Source organism: Podarcis erhardii (genome assembly GCF_964252035.2).
Source record: "Podarcis erhardii genome assembly, chromosome: 1".
Classification (NCBI taxonomy): Eukaryota; Metazoa; Chordata; class Lepidosauria; order Squamata; family Lacertidae; genus Podarcis; species Podarcis erhardii.
This window is the reverse complement of record NC_138497.1, coordinates 117,295,321-117,303,726: the sequence shown is the minus strand read 5'-3', so window position 1 is coordinate 117,303,726 and position 8,406 is coordinate 117,295,321. Positions and strand designations below refer to the sequence as shown.

The window sequence follows — 8,406 nt, the reverse complement described above, 5'->3', positions numbered from 1 at the left end:
CATGCTGTCAATATCATTCTGAATGCATTGGCAGGCCCTGGATGACTTTCAGTTTGCAGAGTTTGCTCAAGGCATAGTGGAAACAGTCCAAAATGGCAACCGACAGCATGGTTTTAATGCTACTTTATATCCCAAAGCTGCCTGCGTTGTTGTTGTTTTTAAAACTGGCGACTTCTGTTAGGTGTTTCATCCCCCCGCCAAATGCATTTCTCATTCATCTTCAGCCTATTCGTTCTTTTCTGGCTGTGCCACTGTGTCAAATTACAGCATTCATTTCTTTACACTTTTAAATAACTACCTGACATTCAGAAGACATCTTAAGGCAGCCCTGTTCACGGAAGTTTTAAATCTGTGATATTTTAGTGTACTTTTGGTTTCTATGGAAGCCGCCCAGAGTGGCTGGGGAAACCCAGCCAGATGGGCGGGGTACAAATAATAATAATAATAATAATAATAATAATAATAATAATAATTATTATTATTATTATTATTAAATGTCCTGGTTCGGTGTCAAAACCACAAGAACGTCAAGAACTACCACAGTTGCTAGACGTCTCTAGCTACGCTGGCATCAATTGCGTGAAACCAGATCACATATTCTGTGGACTGATGTTCAGTGACAGGCCTGTTTACTGACAGCACAATCTCATGCACATCTACTTGTAGGTAAGACCTATTGAGTTCAATGGGACAAAGTCTTATATCAGCATGTATAGAATTAAAGCCTTAGTTAAAGTCCTACTATGGTTTCTACCTACTAACATTGGTCTGTATTTACATTTAAACGATTGTGTGTGTGTGTCATTGCCAACATTTATTGACTTTAGTAGAATTGGTAGAATCCGTTCACTGTCCGAAGAAGACACTTTATGATTCACTTTTGCCCTTTGTCTTTGAAAGGTTCACAACTTATATTCATCAGTCTGTCATAAAACCCCTTCATAAAAGGCCAGAGTTACACAAAGAGACCAGAGGCCATCACAACTGGAGCTGAAATGAATTCATAGCTGAAAAATATGGCTCTGTTTTGTCTGAACACAGAATCCTTTCCAATATTGACATTTGGATTTCAGTTACGTTTGGATTGCATTGGAAACATTTCAAATTCTGTAATGTCAGAAAATATGAACCAACCAGACAAAACATCACAAAGCAACGAGCAAGTTTCTGAGTTCTGTGGAACTCTTCATTGGGTTTCAAATGGAGCAAAATGGGAGAGAAAACTGGTTTGATGTTGGCGCCACAAACACTGACAGTTGTTTCTTCCCTGTCCTCATTTTTTAAAAGATCCAGCCCCATTTAAGAGCTGTGAAGGGCCCCAACGTTTACAAAACGTGACGTTTTGTTTGGAATCAGTAAAGATATTGGCCAATTTGTGGAGTTTGATTTCCCCTCTTTGTCTTTCTATTTTATTGCAAATAGGGGGCTCTAAAGTTATAAAATCTGATGGCTGAGCCTTAACAATCAAGCCACCCCCTTGGTTTTTGACACAGGGTCAGAACTAAATTAGGAAGCAGGAATAGCACGGGCGTTTGGCTCGGCTGCAGTGGGCAGCGGCCACCGCACAGCAATTTCCATTTATGCACAATATGCCCTCCTCTGTCCCCACTGGTGCTCCCATTCCAGCTGTCTCTGGATCAAAGATTGATGCCAGGGAGTTTAGGCAATATGATAGATGGCCATTGGCAAGCCGAGCTTGACCACAGGTTATCACAGGCTCTAATTAAAGAAAGACATGGGCTGCTGAGTCAAGGGTCCCTTGCACTGGTGACAATAGGGCAGCAGTCTCCAAAATAGCTGCAAAGGAAAATGGATTCCTTTGACTGATTGCGTGATGTCTGGATTAATGATCAGGAAATGAGCTATTATTGTATCCTTACTAGTAGGCAGCTTCATAATGCTTCCACTGTGCTGTACGTTTTCTTACTTTGCCATGGGTGGGTTGTTGTTTTTCTTAAAGGCTATGTGGTGTTCAGATTAATGCAATGCACAAGAAACAGGTTTCCCTGTCAGGGGCAATGTCGTCTCTTCATTGTGCCCTCCCTTCCACTCTCATTGATCCAGTTAACAAGATTCACATACACAAGCAAGCTTCCCCATTCATTCTGGACCGGGAAGTGTGAGCACCAATCAGACGCACCTTTAGATGCACATCCAAATTGCATCCACGGCTGCATCTATGCAACATTTTATTCTAGAGTCAATGGAGACTGAGTCCTTGTCTCTTCTACCGAGTCCACACACAATCCAGATCTATTGTATCTTTTTGCTGCTAAAAACTCTTCTTGAAAAAAAAAGTTTCTTTCTGAAAATAAAACCTCATTGCAGATTGATCCTGCGCTTCAGTGTGTCCATTTGAGGACAGAGGACAAGAGGTGTAGGTGGTCTTGGCAAAGGTGTGTGTTGTGTATCCACACCTGCCCAATGATGTTGTGGATGGGCCTGTACTAAGATTACAACCACCACTTCCTCCTTCATTCACCTGGGGCATGTGCAGGGAAGAAAAGATGTAGACGACCTGATCATGGGGAGGGTTTTCGTAAATGCATGTCAAGTAACCATGCCCACCTCTATGGATGGCAGGATCTAGAATTAATCTAGATTGAAAGCAGCATGCTGAGGACAAGCATGAATTATTCCAGATTGAGGAATATTATGTTTTGTGTGTACTCAGCCCAAGTGAGAATGTAATACATCACAACAAAAGAAGAGTGGCAGATGAAGTTAATGGACTATGCTGAGTTGGCGAAACTAACTGGGAAAATTTGGAACCAGCAGGACCAGACCTTTTTGAAAGACTGGAATAAATTTACATTGTATTTGAGAGACAATTGTAAACAGTTGACATTCTTAGTAGGGCTACAAGAAGTTTTGTAAGGTTAGAGATATCAATTATTATCAATATGATGTTTAAATGGTGTATTTAAGACTTGGATTTAAGGGTAATAATAAGAACAACAAAATGCAATATCAGAGTACAATTAGGAAAACCATTAGTTGAGAAGGAGGGTAGTCTCAGGCCAAGTTGGCCAAGTGGTTTTTATATATTAGACGTAAGATGGATGTTTTGTCAAAAAATATTTATAAAATTTAATTAAAAATTATAAAGAAAAAGAGAATGTAATACATTGACTCTTCATGTCTCTGAATGTGTGTGTTCCAACATGCATCTTCATCTCAGTTCTTGCTCAACTAGTCAGACATCAACAGCATGTTTTTATGTATGTTGGTGAGCATGTGTGTGTCATTTAATATGATTTTATATCATCCTTAGAGAAAAGTGTGACCATGCTGATTTCATTGTAGGTCAGGCTTCCTCAACCTCAGCCCTCCAGATCTTTTTGGCCTACAACTGCCATCATCCCTAGCTAGCAAGACCAGTGGTCAGGGATGATGGGAATTGTAGTCTCAAAACATCTGGAGGGCCGAGGTTGAGGGAGCCTGTTGTAGGTCAAGCTGTTTAAATGGATGAGAGCAGGATGGGCCATCTCCTCTCTGTTTAGCTGGCAAATCTTTGAAGAGTCCTCCATACTCTTCCCTTCCCTGAGTTGAAGCCCTCCAGGGACTTTTCATCATCTCTCTCATCAGCTGATGGGCACTATTGTCCAAGCACCTGGAGGGCACCAGCTTGGGGAAAGCTGCCTCACACAAAAGCAGCATGCATATTTATAATAATAATAATAATAATAATAATAATAATAATAATAATAATAATAATTTATTATTTGTACCCCGCCCATCTGGCTGGGTTTCCCCAGCCACTCTGGGCGGCTTCCATAAAAACCAGAAATACACTAAAATATCACAGATTAAAAACTTCCCTGAACAGGGCTGCCTTAAGATGTCTTCTGAATGTCAGGTAGTTATTTATCGCTTTGACATCTGATGGGAGGGCGTTCCACAAGGCGGGTGCCACTACCGAGAAGGCCCTCTGCCTGGTTCCCTGTAGCTTTGCTTCTCGTAATGAGGGAACCGCCAGAAGGCCCTCGGCGCTGGACCTCAGCGTCCGGGCAGAACGATGGGGGTGGAGACGCTCCTTCAGGTATACTGGGCCGAGGCCGTTTAGGGCTTTAAAGGTCAACACCAGCACTTTGAATTGTGCTCGGAAACGTACTGGGAGCCAATGTAGGTCTTTCAAGACCGGTGTTATGTGGTCTCGGCGGCTGCCCCCAGTCACCAGTCTAGCTGCCGCATTCTGGATTATTTAATTACCGTCGGCCATTTTTAATTGCTTTGAGTCTCTCTGGTACCCTGGAAAAAAAAGGAAATTTCTCATTAGCCGTTTCCTTGTCAACTGACACACATCACCCCCCTCGCCACCACTGATGACAGAAAGTTTACCAGACAGGAAACACAAAGAATGAGATGCAGGAATTAACTAATCAGACAAAACTGTGCCCCCATTCTCATCCTGTTATGTAGGATCCCATTGTAGCTTGTTTCTGTGAGGCAAATATTCTTGAAACGGGGAAAGAAGAGTCTGAAAAGGTTTACAGCTGAAATGTTTCCCCAAAAACCCTTGTTTGCTAATTGATGGACTGATTAAAATGTGAACATACCACCAAGAGGTTATTTTCCTGGTTACAGTTTGCCAGTTCCTGTGGCAGCAGGCACTCCATTTAATTTTGTTTTATTAAAAATGCAAAGCAGTATGGCAGTCTCTTTAAACGCAACGTACGGTTTCAATGTGGGACTTGCCCATACCGCACCCACTCTGCCAAATTCACTGTGGATGGCAACTATGCAATCGCTGTTCATTTGTTGTTCTATCTGTGAGAGAAGACCTGAAAGCAGCACAGATGCACCTTGAGAGTTCAAGTGATGAATGTGCACACATGGTTTGCTATCTTGAAGTTTGAGTGTGACTCGCAAGATAGCTAGGTCAACTTCTGTATCTGGGAACATAACCAGAGGAGCAGTCCTGGGAATGCCACAGATATGGGAGATCAGTGGATCATGCATTTAAATAATTGGCATTTGCTATCACAAAAACACCAAGTCAGATGGCTGGGGGTGAGAATGGAGTGTTTTAGGAGCCGGCACCTCATTTTTAGGCACAACCAGCCCTGTACAGGTTCTACAGGGACACAGGAACCTGTCTTTTACCATGTCAGACAATTTGTCCATCCAGCCCAGAGGTGTGGGGAACCCTTGGGCCTCCAGATGTTACTCCTATAATCCTTGGCCACTGGCAATGCTTCCAAGGGCTGATGGGAGTTGTAGTTCAATAACATCTGGAGGGCCAAAGGTGTTGATGTAAGAGCAGCGAAATCACAGCTAAGAAGCTCAAAACGTATATATGACTGACACCCTTCTTTGGAAATTAAACCAATGCCCATATTTTAACATACAACTATCTTACTTGCAGAAACTTACAGTTATAGATGAATTAAAACATAATACCGTATTTTTCGCTCCATAAGACGCACCTGACTGTAAGACGCACCTAGTTTTTAGAGGAGGAAAACAAGAAAAAAAAATATTCTGAATGAAACAGTGGATGTATGATTTTTTTGGTTCATGCTGCGGCCACAAACATGTGATTTGACGGCGAGTTTGGGGTAGCCCAATGCAAAAATCCTGAGAATCCATGTGGATCCATGCTTTGTAACTACGTTTTTACGCCATTGCGGCCCCACGCAACAGTGGGTGTGTGATTTTTTTGGTGCAGGCTGTAGCCATGGACATCCTATGGGATCTGATGGTGAATTTGGGGTGACCCAATGTAAAAGTCCTGAGGATCCATGGGCTTTTACCACCCCCTCCCTGGCAGCCTCTGCTAGTGTCCCTTATCTCTCTCCCGATCCCACTGATCAGCTGCTTCCTTTCAACACTCCCTTCCCTCTTGTTTGCCTTAGTGTCTTTTCCTTAGCTTAGGTTTTGCTCCTGCTTTTCTTCTAATTTCTCTCCTCATTGATTTAGTCTTCCTGTCTCCTCTCCTTGCAAGTTTGCTGTCTTTACCTCCCCCCTCCCAGGCAGCCTCCTTTATTGCTAGTGTCCCTTATCTCGCTTCCGATCGCTTGCGATCAGCGGCTTTGTTTCAGCACCCACTTCCCTCTTTCAAAAAAAAAAAAAAAAAAAAGAGTATGATCTGCTTTTTGCCCCTGGGCAATTTGGCTCCAGGGACCACGCATTCACTCCATAAGACACACAGACATTTCCCCTTACTTTTTAGGAAGAAAAAAGTGCGTCATATGGAGCAAAAAATACGGTATTTACAGTCACATGCTCATCCAAGCAAGGGCTTACAGTCTCTTCTTCTAAGTTCTAAACAATTGTATTTTCCTCTCTTTCTAGAGCTCAGCCTTCTGTATCTCAGTTAAGCCTTGTAGCTTCTATGAGAGATTTTCACTTTTACCTTCTCCTGCAGCTTTGCACTCTTTCTTTCAGGCAGAGAAGAAACGCTCCAACACTCTATTCAACTTAGCAGTGTTCACAGTGGATTCTTAAAAAGTCATCTTGCTTCATATAAAATGGAGTCTCTCTTTCAACAGATACCTCCCATGTGACCAACATTAGCCAATCACATGAGAACTACTAGAGAACTCTCTAGAATTTAGTTACCAACCAATCAAATTCGAACACATAGTAAATGCATACAAAGCATTTACAATGTCAGTGAATTAAATTACTATACTTAACAAAGGGTAGCCCCATACCTGCTTTAGCTAATATTGTCTCCTTTGTGTAGAACCGGTCTCCAGAGTCTCAGCCAGAGGCTTTTCCTACCACCTGCAACTTGAAACCCTCTTTTATTACTTGCACTTCAATCTCCCAGGACATTCTATACAAGATCTCAAAGTAGCTGTTCTGTTACAAAGGAATTTCAGAAATAGACTGGAAAGAGAAGCTGCTGAATTGCAACTTATTACCAAACTTAAAACCATGGAGAGACCTGGTCTGAACAAAGACATTGGATTCTTATCTCATTATACATGACAAAGCCATTTTTCACCTTTTCACCCCTTGCTTTTTCCTGTAAGACCTATTGCAGTCGTTAAGAGTCGTCAACAGGCTCATCACAGCTATCTGCCAATCACCCATTCCCACCACCCTTCTGAGTAATACCCCTCCCCACCTTCTCACTATATAGAAGGGTCTGGTGACTTCTGTTTCAGTGTATCTGAAGAAGTGTGCATGCACACGAAAGCTCATACCAAGAACTAACTTAGTTGGTCTTTAAGGTGCTACTGGAAGGAATTTTTTTTATTTTGTATTGTTTCTTTAGTTACATTTCATTTTCTTGTTACTAGTGAGCTTAATGTCAGTCTTGGGTTGTGTGTGTGTATGTATGAATTTCTCCCCATCCCAGCTCCCTCCCTCCTTCCCTCTCTCTCTCTCTCTCTCTCTCTCACACACACACACACACACACACACAGAGAAGGGGGGGGGGGTCAAAACTATTCACATTTAAAGATGAACCTACCTAATCCACACTTTCCAAAGGAACATACAAATTGAAACAGCCATCTTTCGAAATTTGCACGTCTTTGAATTTTGTAGTGCTTTTTTCCAGCCAACTAATTTATAGAAAAGTGCATATATCAAGGTAAAGCTTGCATAAAAATGCATACATTAGTGAAAATAACCTACAAAAAGGCACTCTATTAGAGAACATTCTTTTGCAAAAATGTGTATATTCATAGAATTTTGCACTAAAAGGCTGAAGAATTTTCATGAGGACTTTTTAATATAATCAATGTTTTTGAAAAACTGATATAGAAATGTGGGGAACTGAAAAGCAGGCTCGAAAAATGAGAAATGGAGAGAAGCCAAAATTGACAGTTAGCCCATCCCTAAAACATACAAAGTGCTAATGAGCAAACTGAATTTTCTTTCTCTCTGGAGAACGGAGGCCAGCGCTTTCAGATAAAAGAATCAATGAGAGCTGAGGAACATCTGGAGCTGTTTTCCTGTTGTGTTTCATAGGTCCACCTCAGATTTCAACGATAAATCATCGAAAGTTCTGCTTCATCTTGCACACTTGTACAAGAAACAAAGATGTTATACCTGTTTTTGAGAGAGTAAAAAAAAGCAGAAGCTAGTTCAGGTTTAAAGCTCCAGGATGCTGACCAGCCCAGGCAGCCCTCTGAAACCAATGGTGAGTGCTCAGCATCTGGAAGAACTAAACCATTGAGAGCACTTCCTGTAGCACTCTTGCTGGGAGGAGTAGGCTGACAAGGTTCGAGATGTATGGCCATTAAATTGCTTACAGATTTTGACCTAGATGTCCATAATAAAATAAAAACAAGACCTGATGGGTTGTTAAGTTATGCCAAACATTTCAAAGGAATTCTTGCCTCAAGATCAAATGCATCGTGTAATCTTATCATGTCAGATTAGGACATAACACCACGTAACATGACACAAAACAGGGCTACTTGACATATTGATTCAGAAATTTCA

The 8,406-nt window shown here is 41.7% G+C and overlaps 1 long non-coding RNA gene across 1 annotated transcript in view; it reads right to left on the bottom strand.

Moving 5' to 3' along the window:
• Positions 1-4,201: 4,201 nt before the first annotated feature.
• Positions 4,202-8,406, bottom strand: part of LOC309335914 — a 39,812-nt gene continuing 35,607 nt past the window's right edge. The window contains exon 3 of the long non-coding RNA XR_014153804.1: positions 4,202-4,251. This is a non-coding gene — a long non-coding RNA (uncharacterized lncRNA). The remainder of the gene's footprint in view (positions 4,252-8,406) is intronic.